The sequence below is a fragment of the Dermacentor variabilis genome, chromosome 9 (assembly GCF_050947875.1).
Source record: "Dermacentor variabilis isolate Ectoservices chromosome 9, ASM5094787v1, whole genome shotgun sequence".
Classification (NCBI taxonomy): domain Eukaryota; kingdom Metazoa; phylum Arthropoda; class Arachnida; order Ixodida; family Ixodidae; genus Dermacentor; species Dermacentor variabilis.
In genome coordinates this window covers 62,483,026-62,505,297 of record NC_134576.1, presented here as the reverse complement: position 1 = coordinate 62,505,297, position 22,272 = coordinate 62,483,026, and the positions used below count along the sequence as shown (strand labels likewise).

The window sequence follows — 22,272 nt, the reverse complement described above, 5'->3', positions numbered from 1 at the left end:
CAATTGTCCATAGCCTGAAGAGAGCGCTTGGAGAGTGCGGGCCACTATACAAAATGGCCAGTATTGGCCTCGAGCTCCACCACTGGAAAAGCTGGCGCCACCGTCGGCGTGACGTGCTAGGAGGGATCACGTGGACATAGCGGCCGCGTCGGCTGCTTCGGGAGCGCCGAAGCGAGCTGAAAACGAGAGTTTAAATTCCCTCGTACGCTGCGGTCCTCATTTAGTGGCGAGATTTCCCCGCTTCGAGTGTCTCCTTTACAACGCTTGAAAGCACTACAATAGCTTAGCTTTCGGCTGCCTTTGAAGGCGCGCAACATGGTAGGCTACTGCTCGGTGCCGCAGTGCCGGACGTACGTAACGGAGGCCGATGTCAGCCTTCTTCACACGTAGGCGCAGGACAAGAAGCCGCGTGAAGCTTGGCTCGCGAACCATAAAACCGGCAAACAGTCATCGGCTACAACTCGAGTATCCAGCAAGCACAGACGCGAGGAAGATTTCTGCTACGGCGCCGTGTCTGTGATGTTCGGAAAACGCGCACTGAGGTCGACGCTCGCCCGAGTCCGTTGCCCGAGTAATGTCACGACGGTTTGGTCTATGAACTTGTCGATGCTATAGATACTGGCAAGCTCAGTGGAGTGGAAAGGGAGCGGTAAGAAGCATATTAAAAAGAAAGCATGGCATATGGTCATGTTTGTGTTATGAATTAGTGCACTGTATTACAAAAAAGGAGCAGCGGGAAATCGCACGCTGAGAACACCGATAAGCATACGTAAGAAGCCAACAAACACTGACACCAAGGACAACATAGGGGAAATTACTTGTGCTTAATAAATGAAATAAAGAAACGATGAAGTAATGGAAAGAAGTGGATGAAAAAACAACTTGCCGCAGGTGGGAACCGAACCCACAACCTTCGCATTTCGCGTGCGATGCTCTACCAATTGAGCTACCGCGGCGTCGTTTTCCCATCCACTTTCTTGGGTATTTATGTGTCCTAGTAGAACCCTGGGAGTGTTAGCCAGCGCCACCACTCACAGACCTTGGCGGCGGACGTGGAACGTCTTTTTTTGCCGCGGGCGTCGCGAGAACGTGAAGCATACAGTGTGACGCAACTCTAGAAATAATATTGAAAGGTAAAAGAATTTAGAATAAAAAAAAAGATTGAATCGTCGCGACGGCACGTACATCACAGTCCCCGTAGGCGTCGAAGTCTCTACAATGAAATTATTTTTTGAACAGCTCTGATAGCGCCCACGCAACAATGGTTGCTTGTATACTGTCAAACGCTCATATTCTGCGGCCTAAAGCTCATGGCACAGTGCGAAAACGGGCGCGCGGCGAAAGCGAAACGGTGCGCGGACAAGCATGCAGACGCACAGTCGGTCGCTGCGAATCTGTGCGATCGCTGCATTGAGGCTTCATTCTATTACGCTCCATTTAGTTATACAAACACTATAAGAACATATTTCACGTAGTTTGCTCTCAGCGTTTACCTACCTTTCACGCAAGAAGCCGGTTCAGGAGACTCCATCGCGGCGACCGCGCGCAGTGGCGTGCACTGTACGTATTCGGTAAAGAGATAGCGTCTGTAAACGATTGTGCTCTTTCAGTTTGCCCAAGATTATTATTTAGACAGTAAAAAGCTTCTCTCGTTTCGAAAGTACTTACAGAAATGTCCGGAAGAGCTCGTGCGTGGTGTTTTCAGTGAGCGCTGACAGTAAAACCTATGAGGAGCGCGCCACGTGATCCCTCATACTACGCCAGCGACCCGCTCCCGATAGATGGCGACTCCGTAACTCCTCGCCGCCAATATGCAGAAGGAGCACTAAACACGCGCCAGAAAAGTGGCTCCGAAGCGTGCGCTCAGCGTCGAGGAGACCCACGCCCGAAAAAGCGTAGCGCGAAACAGCAGCGTCTTCGCTACGCAGTGAAGCGTGGTGCAGACGATGAATATGCGTATACAAACAATTATAATAGTTAACTGAATTACGTACAGGCCCATAATTCAATTAAATTTTAACACTTCTGCCACGATGCGATGTGCTATGTGAGGCAATGATAATGCTCCTCTCAGTGGTTATGAAGTATGGCACACAACAACGCATCAAGCAAGCAGCTCTGTAAGCAAGTTTCCCCTGTGTGTTCTGTGTACCATGCAGACAAACACCTGTGATGTACGCGAGGTAACGTTGCAAATCAACTCGCCACTCTCGTATTAGACTAAATGCCGAAGAAATGGCAAATTCACCGCCAACTTCACCGCTAATTTTCGTCACTCAAAGCAAACAGCATACAAACATTCGCTTACATCGATTCCTTTAGTGCGTGGGATCCGCGTATTTTTCTTTTTGCTGACGCACTACAACTTTCGGGTCAGACCTTCTGCAATGAACGACGCAATGTGAACGCCACATCATTTCACAAGTACTTTACACTAGCAAAGTTCAGACTGACTCATAGACAGCCACGACTTCCAAATAATAGCATTTCATGCTTACATTTTGTCTCAAGTAAGCCCCCTCCTTGGACTTCTTTACGGAATCACGTTTTTTTAAAATTTAACCTTTAGAATGCGTCACGGCCTTTTCAATAGAAGCCCCCTCCTTGGACTTCTTTACGGAATCACGTTTTTTTAAAATTTAACCTTTAGAATGCGTCACGGCCTTTTCAATTGAAGCCCCCTCCTTGGACTTCTTTACGGAATCACGTTTTTTTAAAATTTAACCTTTACAATGCGTCACGGCCTTTTCAGTTGAATAGACATGAAATAATTTTGTGCAAAAAGAAAGTGTTTTATTTAAATGTGCAGAAATGTTGTCAATTTTTTTCGAAAAGCTTGGATTTGTAGCCAGAATAACAGCCTTCCGCACTTAAGACGGAGCGCAAATTGCTTGCTTGCCGGACTCTTGCTTGTTCGCTTGATTGTTTGTCGTTTGTTTCCTTGGTTTTTAAAGCGAAAGCTTTACTGGCCGCGAACTTTCGATTTCGCCGTGGCGGTGCTCCGAGGAGGCACATGACGTCACAACGCGCGCCTCGCCGCGGATATTTGTCTCTCTCGCTCCCTAGTCACTACTGCGCATGCGCCACTAGTAGCACCGAGCCACAGGTATTCCGCCGCTGCGCAGCGCAGCGCCCTCCCGCCGCCACCGTTTGGTATGACGTCACACCGCGTTCCTCGTCGTTGCGCTCGCCTCCGCTCGCTTCGCCAGCTGCGTCGCATGCCTGATAACATGTCGGAGGATTGAAAAGGAGAGCTCGCGAACGCCGCAACCACAGTTGAGGTGGCAGTATGGACGGCGACAATTCTGAGAAGCAGGAATAGGCTGGAATCGACATTGGAACGAGATGAAGAGGAAATGAATTGCCCAGGAAACAGACGAACAGCGCGCCGAACGACTGGCTAAGAGCCGCAACATAGCTAGACAACCGAACTAACCTGGACTTGCAGTCAAGATTAACCAAGGCTAACCATGCTTTGCCTTAGCTTTGGCTACGTATATATCCTGGCATAACCGAGCTAAGCCACTGCCAATTATTTAGAACCTTCTCTGTTCTTGCTGCCGCTACTGTCATCAGCCATATTAATCGGTGAGCATTATTTGGCGAGTACCCGGGCGATATTGTCATAGAAAAATTGTGTCCGTAACGCGAGAAGCCTGACACCTCACCGATAGACATACATAGCGCTCCATAGAAAATGCATGGGGAAGCCTACAGAAGGCGTGGTCCAATTTAAATTTGGGGGTTGGCCAACTTGAAATTTAAGGTTGAGCCAACTGAATTTTGGGGGTGGGCCAACTTGAATATTGGGTATGGGTCAACTTGAAATTTGGGGGTGGGCCATCGTTAAATTTGGCGGTGGGCCGACTTAAATTTGGTGGTGGGCCAACTTAAATTTGGTGGTGGGCCATCTCAAATTTGTCTACTAATGTTTGCGCATTAATATACAATTCTCAGAATTTCTGTAGCAATCCTTTAGTGCTATAGCAATTATATGGTCAATCGAGGCGAATTTCCGCCCACGTCGCCGCCGTGATGTTTCGTGCAGACCCATTTTAGAGCACAGCTCTTAATAGCCCGTTCCTGCGGCGAGCGTCGGCGAAGTCCGCGTAAGCGAGCGAAAGAAGAATGAAAGCGAACGAAGAGCGCAGTGTCAGATGAAAGGAAGGCCATAGGGAAGAGAGTAGGAGGAAAGCGCAGGAGGAGGTTGCAGTACGTGGAACCGCGAGGTGGAAAGCGGAGAAGGGGCGGAAGGGAGACGGCCTGAGCATGCGCTATAGGTTGCTGGCGGCCACGGCATCCGCAGCCGTGCGGACGATCTTATCTGCGTTTCCGATCTACGGGCAGGGCACCGTGAGGTGGGGAGGGCTACACTTGTCCGCGGCGTCCGCTGCTGGGGTCGGTCCGCGGACCAGCGTGTGTGACGGAATCACTGCTATACTGCTCTGGCTACGAGTAAGGCTCGATGTGACGCTCCATTGGGTGTCGTCGCCGCTTACATTGGAGGCACGACTTCCCCGCGACGAAGGGCCGCTCTCGTCATCGGTGTAACGAAAGCGTGAGAAGAAACGCTTAGTGCCGCGCAAGACGGGCTGTGCGGCGACGACGGCTACGATATGGCAACAGGGTAGCGCGCACCATCTGGGAGGTCTATCTGCGGCGGCTGCTCTGAATCGCACCCACGCGTCACGCACGCGCTGCCTCTCGTGTTCGTCCGATTAACGAGGGGGACGCGCCACACTTGGCTCCGCTTGGAACCTGCCGCACGAGACAGATTGTCCGCGCCAGTCAATACATCGCGAAATGAAAACACGTGTAGAGCTGCGACCAGGTGCACGGCCGGGCCTCCGCTACGTAAGGACTGCACGTGTTGCTGGTGCTTCGCGATGCACGGCTTTTCTCGAGAATAAAGCAAATCAGTTGTCCGCTATAGGCTAAAGAAATACTCGCTAAAGAAAAAAAAATATCGCTGAAGTAAATAATTGCTAAAGGCCAAAGAAAATACTTCAACCTCGGAATGTCGTCAAGATTGCCGCTCGTTACACAACGACAAAGGGAGCAGCGCCGCTTTCTTGCATATAAATTTTATCGGACGTTATCTACACATGTCTATACACATCCACACCAACTCACATGCAAACGTACGCCCGCTCTATAGCCAACGTATCAAGAATAAGTGAATGGGCGCACACCTTAGTAAATACTGCGAAGCATGGTTGACGGTGACTACACCGACAGCACAATAATGTTGAAAGCCTAACGTTTCCTGATGGTCCACAAAGTAAGCGAGTTACTATAGCGATAACACGTCTTTGCTACAAGCTATGACAAAGTACAGAACATCCACGTCCCAAGCAACGGGAGCAGCAATAACAAATCTATCGCATTTGAGCGCAGCCACGAGAGATTATAGGCAGAAAGTAAACAATCAGGTTGTGACCGCACCGAGGAACGTTACCGAGGCAGAAACATGACAAGCCGCTGCTTCAAAGTGTTTGTCAAATAAAGACCGAAGAGCAAGGCACATTGATCATGATTTAATTCATAAGCGAAAAGTCGGGACAGGTGACAGGTTGGCGTACATTTTTTGCCCCGCTTTTATTACTAGCACCGTATACGTTGCTCGCGCCGCGTGGAAAAGGCGCACGTTATGAGCTCCGAAAGCGCTTGCACGTTTTGGAAGCTGTGGCCAAAGCTTCGCGTCGTCCGCCCAGTCACCATCTACGATTGCCGCCGAACTGCACCGCCTGTCATGAACATCCATTCTAAACACGGAGGAAACGCAGGCAGATGAAGCAAGGAATGGTCACGCCACCACGTGATCAAACATGGTGGCGCTTTCGGTGTTTCCGTGAAAAGGGTCTAAAATCGAATTGCGATAACATCGCGGCCGCGCGCTGTATGCTGTAGGTGCGAGCGAACTGTTGCTAGGGTGAGTGGAAAAGGATGGTGGCTTGACGCGGTACTGTCTTCTCGCACTCGCAAGGGCGGGGGGGGGAGTGTTAGTGCTCAGGTTAGTGCGCATCTCTTATACTCCAGCTGCGTCGGCTGGGCGGGTCCTGTTATGAAGGCAATCTGCGCTGGGTTCGAAGGCTAGCGGACCTGAAAAAGCTGATCGCTTTGTTTGCGATGTGTTCTCGCGCGCCAAGTTCGCATTGAAAGGAGGGGCAGCACGAAGGGGAATTCGCTTGCCGCTGCTGCCGCTCTCCATCACGCCAGTGTTCTGACAGCGACTGTCCGCGGTCATCGAGCGAGATGTGTTTCTCTGCGCGCGTGACAACGTGCTTGTTAATTTATTTAGTAAGCGAATGTTTACAGCAGTCTAAGCATCTGACTGTTCGGCGTCGGTGCAGCGTAACAGATGCGCCGACACGAAGGAAAGAATCCTGTCGCCGACAGTCGGCAGACCGAAATCGGTGTCGTGCCTAGTATGAGTGACCCTTATTTGTTTTCCCACAGCTTAGTAGATAGATTTTATTTATAGGAAAGACAGAGACGTCGACCTGAGTTCGCTCTAGGCTGCTACTCTGCACTGGGGAAGACGGAAGGAGAATGAAAGTACTGGGATGGATGAAGATGATAACAAAAGGGGTAAGTGATTACATACATTAGATGGTGGCCCTACCAGAGCCGCTCGTCTAGTTTCGTGCCATGTACAAGCTTCAACAGGACTTTAGTTGTCCGCATTGGAGTCGTAGTGTCAGGTCATGGACCGAGAATAGTTTCCTTCGACAGTCGTTGCCTGCCAACGCTGGCTAAGGAATTATCCAACGCCTTTCGTTCCACCATATATGCTGGGCACTCGCACAATATATGTTCTGGCGTTTCAGGCGTCTGACTGTGTTCACAGTCAGGGCTTAGGTCAGCGTGTATTATATAGGATCATCATCATCATCATCATCATCATCATCATCATCATCATCAGCAGCAGCAGCAGCAGCAGCAGCAGCAGCAGCAGCAGCAGCAGCAGCAGCAGCAGCAGCAGCAGCAGCAGCAGCAGCAGCAGCAGCAGCAGCAGCAGCAGCCTGGTTACGCCCACTGCAGGGCAAAGGCCTCTCCCATGCTTCTCCAACTACCCCAGTCATGTACTAATTGTGTCCATGTTGTCCCTGCAAACTTCTTAATCTCATCCGCCCACCTAACTTTCTGCCGCCCCCTGCTACGCTTCCCTTCCCTTGGGATCCAGTCCGTAACCCTTAATGACCGTCGGTTATCTTCCCTCCTCATTACATGTCCTGCCCATGCCCATTTCTTTTTCTTGATTTCAACTAAGATGTCATTAACTCGCGTTTGTTCCCTCACCCAATCTGCTCTTTTCTTATCCCTTAACGTTACACCCATCATTCGTCTTTCCATAGCTCGTTGCGCCGTCCTTAATTTAAGTAGAACCCTTTTCGTAAGCCTCCAGGTTTTTGCCCCGTACGTGAGTACTAGGAGTTATATAGGCTATGGTGTTATTAATAAGTACAACATGGGGCTCCTCTGTTGAGGGAACAGGGTTCGAAACCAACCGTTGGACCAACTTTGGTCACTGAGCTTGTTCCATTGTGTATGTGCCGCTCTTCAATGGACCTCTTAACACCAGCTTGGTTCGTTGAGTATGTGCGGCTCTTCATCGACAAACAATAAAAATTAAAAAAATGACTCTCCATTCCGGATACGTCCCGGTCAGCGGGTTGTCCATATCATATGGGCGCCTGCGCACTCCTCCCTCCCGGGCAATGAGGCGGCCGACACCGTGGCTTGAGGACTCACAAGCCGAGCCACTGGGGCGCCGCGGCTGGGGCTGACAGGGGACCGGATGGTTGGCTACAGGGATATAACTAACCATTACAGCATGGGGAGGATGCGTTTTCAACCCGCACACCCATCACTTAATAAACAGCAGGCGGTGGCATGGTGCCTCCATCAAACAAATACGTATCCAAATCCAGTGACTTATAATCATTATTACCCAGACCAACATTCGGCCAAACGTAAATTTTGTCAAGAAAGGGCGGACCTGGATCACATTATCTGGGCCTGCCCCCGGGCGCCCCGACAGGGTCAGAAAATTAAGGATCGGAAGCAGTGGGACACCGTGTTGCTCAGCTCGGCTCCCGAAGACTAACTTTTGGCCGTCCAGCAGGCCGAGGATGCCGCTATAGGTCAAGGGCTTCTGGCCGCCATCTAGGCGGGGTCTAGTCACGTGAGGATAGAAGTAAACTATCGTTCGAATTAAATAAATTTGTCCTCTATTGATCTTCACGTTCCCCGCAGGGGCGTCTGCGTCAGCAGGCGTTTGGTGTGTTGCGACACCACGTACCCGAGCACACGAGGGTTGGACCCTCCCGCGTGTAGCCCTGCGCGGCTTAGCCGTGTCTGGGGAAAGGGGGATCCTGGGTGTTGAGCCGGTGCTGGGTGTTTGGACCTTTAAGGCCCCCCAGCGGAGGCAACACACCTCTTTGGCCTCTGCTTCACATAGACGGCACCTCCAGACTGACCCACCTGGAGGAAATCGGCAGTCGCCCTTTCTTGTCGCTCTGTCAATCTTTTGTTTTCTCTCTCGCTGTCTCTTCTTTCCTGTCTTCTTATCAGTTCTTCTCACTTCCAAATTTCTAGGCGGCAAATGTTAACCTGGTGTATGTATCCAACCTTGGGTATTTTATATTAGTTTATAGCAGCAATGCACGGCTGGCGTCTGCGTTTCCTCCCAGACTCGTGGCGTCCCCTTGTGGGGCTCGGTGGTGGGCGGCTGGCGTAGCTACCGAAATAAATGAATTCTGCATGGCTAAGACGTCATCCCCGCCCCCCTTTCAGATCGTCCTCTTTCCAAAAGAGGGCGCACCGAAGAAACTTTTGAACTATTCAGCCAGCGCAAAGAAACTTTCCCCCGCTTCCATGTGATACACAGTCAAGATCCCGAAAAGACAGTAAGAACTATCTCGCCTTTCATCGTAGCGAAATGCCTTACCGACACACTAGGTGCTGGCTACAAAGTGACGAAAATGAGAAATGGCGACCTTCTTCTTGAAGTCCGCGACACTCAACAGCACCGCAAACTCTCAACCTTATAGCATTCTGCAATGTGGCAATCACCGTTACCCCCCACCGATCACTGAACACGTGTAAAGGAGCCATCTCTGATGATCTTTTGAGCCTGAGTGAGAAAGAGCTCCTGGAGGGCTGGAAAGGTCACCATGTGATTCAAGTGCAAAGAATAAAGATTAAGCGAGACAACCAAGATATTCCAACTAAGCATCTCATCCTCACATTTGCATCGATCGTACTACCAGAAACCCTAGGAACGGGATATACTAAGATTCGAGTCAGGCCTTACATTCCAAACCCCCGAAGATGCTTCAAGTGTCAGAGATATGACCATGGTTCACAAAGCTGCCGTGGCCGACTGACCTGTGCAAAGTGTGGCGAACACGAACGTTTCACACAACTGCAATGGCACACTCCACTGTCCCAACTGTGACGGTGGACACGCAGCATACTCTAGAACTTGCCCCACATGGGAAAAAGAAAAAAGACATAATAAAAATTAAAGAAAACATCTCATTTCAAGAAGCGCGGAAACGTGTTTCCTTTTTCCATACCTCAGGATATGCTGATGCGGCGCGCAAGGGGGCAGCGTCGCTGAAGACTTCGGCTCCGGCCCGGCCCACAAATGGTGCGGTCGCGGCCGTGCCATCAGCCCCCTTGGCGTCAGCAGCCAGCGCTGCTGCGCCGTCCCTGAAGGAGGGCCCATTGACTTCTTGGTTGGTGGCCTCCAAGGTCCTGCTTTTCGAGGCAAGGCCTACGATGAAAACACCCCGCTCGTGTGAGCGGATGTCCAGTGGCTCTCAAGAGTCGATGGGCACAACCCCGAGCCAGACTGCTCATCCTGCACCTCGGGAGCGGCGCGAACCTCGCGACCCCTTCAAGAAAGACAAAATCCGAATCACGGGGCCTGAAAAGGCTCCGTAAGTCATTTCTCCAATTTGACTCCTCTTGACACACGGCACAAAAACACGAACAATATGGCTACACAAATAATACACTGGAACGTTAGAGGTCTTATCAGCAACCTCGATGACATTAACGAACTCTTACACAAATATAATCCAAAGGTGCTGTGTGTTCAGGAGACACATCTTAAATGTACACAAACAAACTTTCTTAGTCAGTACGCCATCTACCGTAAAGACCGCAATGAGGCGAATACCTCGTCTGGCGGTGTAGCAATAGTTGTGGACAAGTCCGCAGCTCGTCACCATGTCGCCCTTCAGACGCCCCTTGAGGCAGTGTCTATTCGGGCAATTTTATTGAATAAATTGATCACTGTATGCTGCATATACATACCCTCTAATTTTCATCTGGAAAAAAGTGATTTTTATAACCTAATTTATCAGCTTCCGGACCCTTATATACTCGCAGGCGATTTTAATGCCCACAACACTATGTGGGGAGACTCGCGATGTGACACGAGAGGTCGTTTCAGTGAAAATTTTCTTGTGAACACCGGTGCATGCCTCTTCAACAAGGAGCCAACATATTATAATATTCATCATAATTCATATTCATCAATAGACCTGTCGATTGGCTCTGCTTCAATTTTCCCGGACTTGCAATGGCAGGTAATCAAAAATCAATATGGAAGTGAGCACTTTCCTGTAATGTTACATACAATACGTGAACACGAATGCACCCCCCCCCCCCCCGCATAGGCCCCGGTGGAAACTAGACTCCGCCAAATGGTATCATTTTAAGGAATCAACTTACTTATCACGACATGTTATCACTGATTTTAGCATAGATGAAGCAGCAGCGTATTTTACTTGTTTTATACTCGACGCAGCAGAAAAATTCATTCCACAAACAAGGACTCTCATGTAAAAGACGGGTTCCCTGGTGGAATGAACAGTGCAAACTGGCAAGAAAGAAACAAAACAAAGCGTGGGGTTTGCTGCGTCACTTCCCAACTGCAGAAAACCTCATAGAATTTAAACTGGCAAAATCTCAGGGAAGGCGCACGCGGAGACAGGCAAGGAGGGCTAGCTGGGAGAAGTTTCTCTCGGGCATCACTTCCTACACCCAATAGTTCAAGCAAAGTATGGAATGGCGTAAGAAAGATGAAGGGGCAACAAATCCACCCTCTGCTCTTAGCGGACGACTAAGGGACTACTTTGGAGGACCAGGCGAACGCTCTGGGCGAACACTTCGAACACGTATCAAGCTCCACACATTACACAAAATCATTCCTCAAATATAAACAATTACCTGAACTTAAGACACTTGATCGTAAATGCCGTCCGGTGAACCATATAACCGTCCTTTTAATAATGCCGAGCTTAAAGCTGCATTGAGCACATGTAGGAGCTCTGCACCGGGAGCTGATAGAATCATCTATGACATGATTAAGAACTCACACGAAGACACACAAATGACACTTCTGGCACTTTTCAACTCTATCTGGGCTGCCGGCTACCTTTCATCCTCATGGAAGGAAGCTATTGTTATTCCCGTCTTGAAGCTGGGTAAAGACCCTTCCTTGGCGGCAAGCTATCGCCCGATAGCTCTTACAAGTTGTCTTTGTAAGCAATTTAAAAAAAAAAAGATTATTCGTAGACTAATACATTTCCTTGAACTGAACAATATGCTTGATCTCTATCAGTGTGGCTTCAGAGAAGGGCGGTCCACAACTGATCATCTTGTACGCATTGAAAGAAATATCCGCGATGCATTTGTACATAAACAGTTGTTCTTATAGATATTCCTCGATATGGAGAAGGCGTACGGCACAACGTGGCGATACGGGATCTTGCGAGACTTGTCGGGGATGGGCATTCGTGGAAATATGCTAAACATAGTAGAAAGCTATCTGTCCAAACGTACCTTCCGCGCGAAAATCAGCAATGTATTGTCGCGACCTTTTATACAAGAAACTGGTGTACCCCAAGGAGGTGTGCTTAGCTGCACGCTCTTTATCGTGAAGATGAGCACGCTTCGGGCTTCATTGCCGCCAGCCATATTTTAGTCGGTTTACATAGATGACATACAAATAGGTTTCAAATCCTGCAACCTTGCAGTGTGTGAGAGGCAAGTACAACAAGGCTTGAACAAAGTATCTAAATGGGTAGACGAAAACGGATTTAAAGTGAACCCGAATAAAAGTTCTTGTGTGCTTTTCACAAGAAAGAGAGGGCTCATTGCAGATGCCAATATCGATATGTATGGTCAGCAAATCCCTGTGAACGAAGATCACAAGTTCTTAGGCATCACACTTGACTCTAAACTGACATTTATTCCACACATAAAGTATCTCAAGGTGAAATGCTTAAAAACAACGAACTTACTGAAAATTTTATCCCATACAACATGGGGCAGCGACAGGAAATGTTTGGTGAATCACCACAAGAGCCTAATTCGATCACGATTGGACTATGGTTCCGTGATCTATCATTCTGCCGCCTCGAGCGCGCTAAAGATGCTAGATCCGGTCCACCATCTACGAATCCTACTGGCCACTGGTGCTTACAGAACAAGTCCCATTGAAAGTTTACGAGCCAAACAATGAAATCTTCCTTACCTCAGTAAGGAAGCCTTCATTGCGGTAAGGCTACCTTATGTCCCTCTGAAAGCTTCCTTACTGAGGGGCCCTCGGTGAATGCTTCCTTGGTGCTTCCTCAGCATAAGGTAGATCCAAAGCTACCTTCATGCTTCCTTACGCCGCTCCTGGCCCTGAACGAGCGCGTCACCTCACTGCTTAACCACGTGGCATTTGCTTGCGCATGCGCGCTGCCGCCCACCAGCGGAGAAGCGCGAGCACGGTACGTCTTACCAGGCATGTTCGTTTCAGTCACGCGTGCGGCATGAAAGCGTTGCTAAGCGTTGCACGACGCCGGCGTGCCAGCGTTGCTGGAGCACATCAAGTTTTGCACTGCAATGCGCTACTTTATTTAACTTTAGTAAACAAAACTAGAAGAAAGCGTCCACGCTTCTCTATTTTAGCACTTCAATTTAAAGATTGTGCGACGATACAACATTTTTTAATAGAATAATGGCGTTCGCGGAAAGATTTTAAGAGATAAGCTCGAACCCAGGCATGCGGCAACCGCTCCTTACCTGAGGACGGGTGAAGGGAGCTTTCAGAGTACGCTTGCTTCCTCCATCGGTCCTTCGCTGTAAGGAGGCCTCACGTAAGGTTAGGAAGCGCTCGAAGGAAAGGAACGTTTTATTGTTTGGGCCTACATGTAGAATCAAATGAGTGGTCACCCCCTCTGCAGAGAACATACATCAGCTAAACATATTTTCTAAAAGTTCGCTCTAATCCTCATCATCCGTGTTTTAATACTGTTAACGATATGACATATGCTACACTCTTTCGCAATCGTCCCTCTGTAAGACAGCCCTTTTCACTGCGTGTGAAGGAGCTTTGCGCTGAAATGGATGTCCCACTCCTCAAACATCGCCCAATGCCTCCAGCTAAGCTGCTACCTGTTTGGGAGTGGCAGATGATACAAGGCGATATATCTTTCATGCAAGTTACAAAGCACGCTCCAGAGATTGAAATCCAAATGCATTTCCTGGAACTCCAGCATAAGCATCCCTGCACGGAATTCTACACAGACGCATCAAAGTCGCACGACGGGGTGTCCTATGCAGCCGTCGGTCCATCCTTCTCGGAATCTGATTTACTGCATCCGGAAACTAGTATCTTCACGGCTGAGGCCTACGCACTATTGTCGGCTGTGAAGCACATAAGGAAATTAAAACTCAAAAAATCAGTTATATATACGGACTCCCTAAGTGTTGTGAAGTCTTTGATATCATTCTGTAAGCACAAAAATCCTGTAATTATTGAACTCTATTCCGTCTTATGTAAAGCGTATATATCTAACCAGCATGTGATTATATGCTGGGTGCCTGGCAATAGGGGCATCGAGGGTAACGTTGTAGCGGACCTGATGGCCGCATCAATTTCATTGGATGCAGTTAATCCTACTGCTTCGGTCCCTGTCACAGACCTGAAGCCTTTCTTAAGAAGGAAACTGCGAAACTACTGGCAACGCTTGTGGGAAGTGGAAACAAATGATAAGCTGCACGTAATAAAGCCACAATTAAGTTTCTGGCCTTCTGCAACAAAATCACGACGAACAGATGTCCTATTCTGTCGTCTAAGAATAGGACACACATTTGGCACCCATAACTTTTTACTCACTGGAAATGAGCCTCCAACCTGTGGTAGATGCGGGGAGAGGCTGACCGTCGTCCACCTCGTCCTGGAGTGTCGGGAAGCCGAATCTGAAAGAAAGAAACATTTGCCCTTAGCATACGGGCAGCACATACCCCTTCATTCTGTTATGTTACTCGGTGCAGAAACGCTCTTTGATACCAACGCAGTCCTAGGTTTCCTGAAAGATGTTGTGCTACATGTTATTAGCCCCATTAGTTCGTAGCGCCTCCTCTCTTCAGAGGATGCCGCTGTGATAATTATTTCGTATAGCACATGCCTCTAGGCCCTTGTGTTTCAAGGGCTCTGGCGAGGCAGTAGTGCTCTGAGCAATTTTAGCATCTCGCACATTTTATATAATGCATCATTCTTTCTTACTGCATTTTAGTGATCATAGTACACGTCATTAATAATTGCCATAATTTTATTACGTGTAGATTTTATGCACTTTACACCAACTCTTTTAGGCCCCTTTACAGCCACGTCGCATTCAATTCACAGAACCCATCAGACCACTACAAATTCATTACCACTAGCATGGCGCTTTTTGGCCATACCTGGCCCTTGCGCCATTAAGCCTCAAACATCATCATCATCATAATCTTCACGCTCTTAATACTTCCCAATATAAAACGGAATACTTCTTCCCAAGCGCGGATGCCGCTTTGCCGATTTTTCACTGGTACAATGGATATTTCCCTCACGGTGCCGACTGCCGGTTCGAACGACACACCGGCATGCCATTTTCCAGTTTTCCGGTTCTCCCTAAACTGGCACATACCTTGTTGATACATAGCAACGAATTCTGAATTGTCGCAAGTTATTCATTTTTTATTCGTTAAACTGTTGTCTGTCTTTCGTGTTATGAGAAGTAGCGGGACGGAGAGACCCATGTTATAGATTTTATTTTTTTCTCGCGAGTGTTTCCTACGACTCTAAACGCAAATTCTGCTTCTGTTCCCCGTTTTCTTGTTGACCACCCACTGTAGGTGTTTACCGCGTCAGCTGTCGCGACAAGTTTGAGCTACGTGATCGAAATTCTGATCCCTGCGTTGCGGAAAACGACATTTAGTGGGCTGTTGGAGTCGCCGGTCGACAGAAAAAAGAAAAAGAAACTGTTTTTCAAATTCATGCAAAGAATTTCAATATATATAGACTTCAATAACGCTACGTTTGTAGCCCGCGTGCCGCAACTTAATTTTAATTTTGTTTGTGTGTTTGCACGTAATCACCCCCCCCCCCCAAAAAAAAGCGCCATCGCCGTGATTACGTGGCTGCGGGCTGTACAAATGAGAATAACGTTCCTGGCTTTATCAGATCACCAAAATTCCAGATTACGCTGTTGTGCTTTGACTATTGCATTTTGTTCCCGCCAGTGCCAAATGTCATTTTTCTTCATTTCGTGCTTTCTCGATGTTCCCTACTTCCAAATGTAGTTGATTTTACTCATGTTGATTGGTTTTGAGAGTTCAACCAACTCGACATGATCCCTTGGGTTGGACACTTTCATGCTATGTCGTTTCTTTAGTAGGCTCTTTGTTGCTTGTGAGCGCTTGCCCGTTTCCTGTCTTTGCGTCCTACCTGAGGCTTCAAGTATCGTCGCTGAAATTGCTGGCTCGCGAACGCTGGCCGTATTTCCACCGCTTTTCCTTGGATTATTCCCGTGCAGTCCATAACATTTTCTCCAGCTTGGTTTTCTTTCTCACTTAGGCTATAAAGTCTCCCATTACACATATATCCGGAACATATACACTGTATATTCGTAACGCTGACCTTTCTCATTGCTAAGTTAACGTCCTTATAAAACGTTGGTCCATAAGTTTGTGCTACCTTTGATTTATGCCTCTTATCCAGTTTCACTATAACTGCTAAGCTTTCGTTAAAGTTGTAGAATTCGTCAGCGTTTCTCGCTACGTCCTTATGCATTAGAAATCCTACCCCGTATCTATCATATCTGGAATTCATCTGTAGAAGAAAACGCATACCAAATAAATGTACTATATGTCCTGCCAGCTCTTCTAAGCCGAATTGTATTTTAGGAAGCGCATTGTATTTCCTCAAAGATTCCTGTTAAGCGCTTCACCCTACAGAGTTAGGGCGTCGAGCGCCGAGAGGTTCAGTTTTCAGAAACTGCTCGTTTACACCATGAATTCCACGTGCAAGAAAGTTCAGGAAAGAAATCAGAGAGATAGGAAAACCGTTGGTTCCGCTGCTCGCGGTCAAGCAACTAGCCCGCCTTTCAGCTTTGAATATATTTACACCGTCATGTCGATGGGTCCGAATAGTAATTTTTGAGGCTGAATTGAATACAAATCGAACAGTTGCAGAAACAAACCGAATCGAATAATTTTCGGCCGCCTTATAAACCAGAATTTAGGTCGAGATTTTTGTTCTAAAAGCAAACTAGCTTCACCACTGCTCTTTACGGCGGTCTTTAGCAGAATGTGAATTGTCTTCTGGCAACCTGTGGCGTACATGTTGGCGAACGCAGAGCCAAATTATAGAGTGTGTTCCAATTCCGGTCAGTATCGGAGACAGTCTACGTAGACAGCTAAGGAGACAGCTCAAACAGCTTCATGGCCAAGTAATGGAATGCGTTTCGAGCCGCCTGGAAGAAGCTTCTGCGACGTGGCGCCACCTCGCGGCGATAAAAAAAAGTTGAGAAAAGCATACATTATTTCTGTATTTTAAGTATTTGTGCCTGCGAACCGATGAAAAACACGATGTGGCTTACATTAAGGGCATATGAAAGCGTGTCTACGTTTTCTTGTACGTAGACGACTTTGCCGTCGAGTTTCCAAGGGCCCTACTTGGCCGCCATCTCGTTTAGACAGGAAAGTAGCCTGCATCGTTTTTGACTTCGATGCTGTCTTCGCGAAACTGTCTACTTCGGCGTCTTCATGAGAACTGGAACGAGACTTAGATGGCCGCTGTCCGCTTAGCCGTCTACTTTGCCGTCTATGAGGAGTATTGGAACGCAGCCATAGTGCCTAGAATCTGCTTTTTTTTTATTTTCCTGTGCTGTCCTCTGCCGTACGCCGCTGGAAACACCTTGGAAGGGTACCGGGGCTTTCGCCGGTTGGTTTGTGTACCTGCGCCCATAATGAGGGCACATAATGCAAAGAAGGGGTAAGGCGTGCAGACACAGACACAAGAGAATAGAAGTGGACAACACGAACGCAGACTATCAACTGAAGGAAGCACTGGGGCGAAAAAAGAAAGAAGACACAAAACTCATATGCGCATGCTCTGGAATGGTAGCACCACGTGTCACTTTGGTACACGTGCCGTTCTACGTGAGCGGTAACTGTTAAGGCATTTGATCTCTTCCTTATGTAAGGTAATCGAAGGCTGACTCACGCACGCACTTCCACCTTCATTGATATGCCATGCCTCGACCATAAGACGCGTATCTTCATTCCTATGCCTGTAAAATATCGCGCATTCATCTAACTCAGGCGTGCAGTTACAATCTTGTCAGTCTTGGCAATGTAAGGAGAGATTAGAAGGCGATCCACCTGGTAACGAACTTTTATGTTCCATTAGCCTCTGACTGATACACCGTTTGCCCTACGCAGAAATAGCCACAGCTAAAGGGAACATTATATACCGCACCCATACGACATTATGCATTATGGATCCTTACCAACTAGCTCAACTTTCTGCCGTTCTAATAATGAAGACAGGTCGCTTGCATTTCGTGGATCGCGAATAACTATTAATGGCTTCTCTGGGGCTGCATGGCGTTCCTGGAAGCCATGTAGCACCCACCGTCTACTGTGTGAGGAGGCCTGACTGCGCTGTTGTGCTAACAGTGTGGCCGATAAAGGCAAGCTGAGTTCCGTCTGCCGACGCGGCTGCCTTGGAGCTTGTCGTCGCTGATTTCTGCACTTGCACCGCGCTTTTTGTATTCTTTTTAAACATTTAGGCATTTCGCATATTCAAGAAGTCTCGTAGCGCAGCCTTCCGCGTCGGATTTATCAAAGCGGTGAACTTGTTTACATCGACATCTACAGCCATAGGTGGTTGCTAGCGTCAAATATTGGGGAAAGGGTGCATCACTGATAAAGAATAATGTCAAAACGTAACAAAACATACATAGCTGTGCTTATGAGCCGCGTTGTTCCACCCTGAGACGAGTCATTGTGAGCGGCCGAGCCAGTTAAACAGCGGCAACTGTAATCCAGATAGATATATTACGGAGTGTTAATTTATTACTGGTTCTCGCTGTTCTTTCACTTTATAATACTCACAATTTGCACGTGCCACAAAGCAATAATAGAGAAAATTGTGCTCGCAAAAGCGCTCATTTACAGGCAGTGTTGTTCTCTCGCGACAATGCGAATACCTTTCATGACACAGTTGGCATAACTGAGCGAGCTAGGCGGTTGCTTATGCTGCTGTACCGAATGTACCGTGTCTTGTTCCCCCTTTTGACGGAGAGGTAAACAGTGCTTCTCTAGAATTAAGAAATGTGGCAGCCTAACAACAGCCACAGACTCACCCGTCTACGTAACGAGAGAGAGCAAATGACAAATGAAAGGCAGGGAAGTTAACCAGGACTGAGCCCAGTTGGCTACCCTACACTGGGGAAAGGAAAAAGGGGAGGGATAGATTAAAGGAAGAAGAGAAAGCCCACTGGGGGTATCGTTCGGTCACTCAGTCCGGATCACAGACGGTGACTCAATCAGCGCTTTTGTGGCCTTTTGTAGCTGCCATATGCGAGGCCATGGTCCCAAGATCTTGTTCAAGGTGGAACGGTTTTCTATCTAACTGATTTAGAGCTGTGCAGAGGTCATGTCTTTCATTTTCAAAAGATGGGCAGTAGCACAGTAGATGTTCTATAATCTCCTCGACACGGCAGGCACTGCACTCGGTGCTACCAGCCATTCCAATCAAACACGTATATGCATTGGTGAATGCGACAGGCAGCCTACAAGAACGGTGACGTACAGATGTTGGCGCAGCGCTGTCGCCGCTTGCCACTTATTGTGGTGCGCCGTGCGAAGGGAAGATTACTCGATTTCAAGTCGCCAAGGCCAGAGCTTAACTATAAAAGCAGCCTCCTTCGTCCGTCGGCAGAGGGTGGCCGGCCGCAACATGGTGGCCGGGAACGAGCCCCTGTCTTCAATGAAATTTTTAAGCCTAGTTTGTATGACCCGTTCAAAGAGCTTTCCCAATTGCAAGACAAGAAGTCAGTGAAATGGGTTTGAGCGCCTGCAGGGATGACTTCTTTCCGGGTTTTGGTATTATAATAATTTTTGCAGTTTTCCATTCCATTCTTCGGGGATCTCTCCAAGCTTAAGCCAATAGGTATCATTAAATTGTGTTGCGATAGCTTTTATTACATTATCGTTAAGGTTTCTAACGATAGCGTTGGTAATCTGATCGGCGCCAGGGGCTGTATTCTTCTAGGCCGCCTGGGCTGCCGCAGAAATCTCTTCCGTGGATATTGGAGCATGTAGCTGAGCGGCGGATCCATTTTTGCAGTTCGCTACAGACACACTGAGCCCGGAAAAGTCCAAATCCGCGACCAGCACAACATTGCACAGGATCCCGGAGTAATTTCTAGGCACAGATGAGGAATTAATAGGGGCTCTCAAGGAACGACATGTCAGGGGGAGCGCGATACAGTCAACCGGCCAAATTAATTACACGGGCGTCCAAAATGCAAGCGACACAAGAAGTTCGGAACATTTGCAACTTTATTAAAACGAATCAGTCTACAAAGTGATATCGAGTACGAAATACATATCGAACGACCTATAAAAAACGCCAAGTACTTTCTTGTGGCGAAGAAAGGAAACGCAGAAAACAAATATGACAGACTGTGCTATTACACCTGGTGATTGAGCTCGTTATAGATATTTTGAGAGCGAACTGTGCCAAATACAGGACAGAGAAAGAACCACGTGAATACGATTTTGCGTTTCGTGGTGTTTGTCACAACGAAAGCAGCACTCAAGTGCAAGCAAGATTTTCAAATGCAGGAGCCAGTACTGAGTTTATTACGAGGACATCGATTACCTGTACTATATAGCTAAGGGGACATAGCACGTCGGGACGGAGCAGCGAGGCGTCCATTAATGTCCTCCCGTTCAGCGTGCCGCCATAGAGAAAGAAATTCAACAAGAGGGGACACTCTTCAAAAACTGGCAACAGGAAAGACGTCACGCCTAGTTTCAACAACATCCGTTAGTTGACGCGAGCATCAGAAAAAAAAAGAATGTGAAATAAACTTCCAGACAACGTTTTATTTTTTTTATTCTTTGCCACTAAAAGTGAAAAAGCTTTGCGTGTAAATGAACTTACACTTTGCAACTTTTTGTTGCGTTGCCTAGCAACAAGCTAGCGGCACGCCAGACGCGCGTGCATACGTCATGCGCCAGACAAGCCGCAGGAGTGAGCGAGGCCGGCCGTACGTGCGAAGCTCGCGTGCTCGGCGACCCGTCTGTTTTGGATATAGCCCATGTTTTTGGGCTCCCGGCCTTCTCTGTGCTTTTCTTGCGTATCGTCTGCATTTCGACACGGCACCACTGCACTACTGGACTACGGCAAGGTGAGAAATTGTGTTTGACAGTGTGCGGCGCATTTTAAGCACATTTAGGCTTAGTTCGAGTGGCGCAGTTAGCGAAAAACAGCTCCGCCGTCCTGGCGCAGTTAATTTGAGTTAATGCCTCGTCCTGGGAGATGTTTGCGACGCTTTCTATGAGCCCCAACATTACTGTAACTTATTTCGGTAGGTTTTGGGCACGCTTGCCGCGCCCGGCTTATTGACGCAGTAAGCGAAAACCGGCTCGGCCGTGTGAGGCATTTGCGCGTGTACATGTACATGCGTGTACTGCGTCGTAGCGCCTAAGACAGACAAGTTTTCGCGCATTCTGTGGCCCCCAACATTATTGTAACAAGCGTCGTTATATTTGGGGTAGTTTAGAAGCACGGTTGCCGCGCCCGGCTTATTGACGCAGTTAGCGAAAAGCAGCTCGGCTGTGTGCCGCAGTTAGTTTCGCGTGTACTGGATCTTACTGCATGGTAGAAGTTCGTGACGCATTCTCTGACCCGAAAAAGTATTGTAATTTATCTGGTAACTTTTTGGGATATCTTAAGGCTTGCTCGCCGCGCCTGGGGTTGTGAAGGTGTTAGCAAAAAAGCAAGCCGGCCATAGTGAGTTAGTTTTGCGTGTACTGAATTTTAGTGGGACAAGCTTGTGACGCATTTTATAGCCCTGCAACAAGATATACCTTATTTCGGTACTCACGCTTCTCGAAAACGCGACGAGCGATTGCCGAGAGTGATAACACGGGAGTGTTGCATGCGCCGGCAGGACGCGTAAAAGATAACACGGAGGAGCTCAAGAACATGACATTTACGTATTATGAGCGACTGAAAACAGGCTTTGCACCCACGAGTCTGACTTGAGTGCGATTAGAAGGCATTCTGCGAGCGTGTAACATGGTCTGGCTGAGCCTGTGTGTGTACTTGGCGTACCATCGTGTCGACTGAGGCCAAGTTGTTTTGGAAACGCGCAGTCACCCGTGTATTTGTGCACTTAAAGTGCAGGAAATAATGCCAGGGAAAGGAGGGGTGCTTGAAAATCTGATGTTCAGATTTTATGGCATTGTTTCGGAGGAGTCTTTGCTGCAAAATGTACGTAAAAGTGAATTTATCTGTAATGCCGCTCATTCACCACTTACGCACGTTTCGCCTCTACACGAAATACTCCTGTTAGGTCAATATGCCAAAATGATACATGCTTGTAATTTACTTTCAGCTGATGGGATCCGGTGGAGCATCGTACGGCAACGACTGCTGCTTACCTGGTGCCACAACTTTCGATGAATGCAGAAGAAGCCCGGAACGAGCATTTATATAGAGCAAAATAAACATTTCATCATTTCAGAAGGCGTCTTTCGTTTTCTTTATGAAATTGCACCTGACAGATTCGGTGCAGTCTTGTAAAGGTCAATCGCAATCATTTCTACGTAATAATGAAACGATTCCACGCCAAGGCCACGCGAGGTTCAGCAGAAGCGAAAAAAAGAAAAAATACCGCGCCGAGCAGCGGAGCCGGC

General features: G+C 48.0%; 1 long non-coding RNA gene and 1 other non-coding gene across 2 annotated transcripts; one reads left to right on the top strand and one right to left on the bottom strand.

Moving 5' to 3' along the window:
- Positions 1–883: 883 nt before the first annotated feature.
- On the bottom strand, positions 884–956 carry TRNAS-CGA (transfer RNA serine (anticodon CGA)). The gene has a single exon. It is a non-coding gene; the product is annotated as a tRNA-Ser (tRNA).
- A 19,557-nt stretch (positions 957–20,513) lies between these two features.
- Positions 20,514–22,102, top strand: LOC142558028 (uncharacterized). The gene is made up of 2 exons (XR_012822927.1): positions 20,514–20,759; positions 21,972–22,102. It is a non-coding gene; the product is annotated as an uncharacterized LOC142558028 (long non-coding RNA).
- Positions 22,103–22,272: the final 170 nt, after the last annotated feature.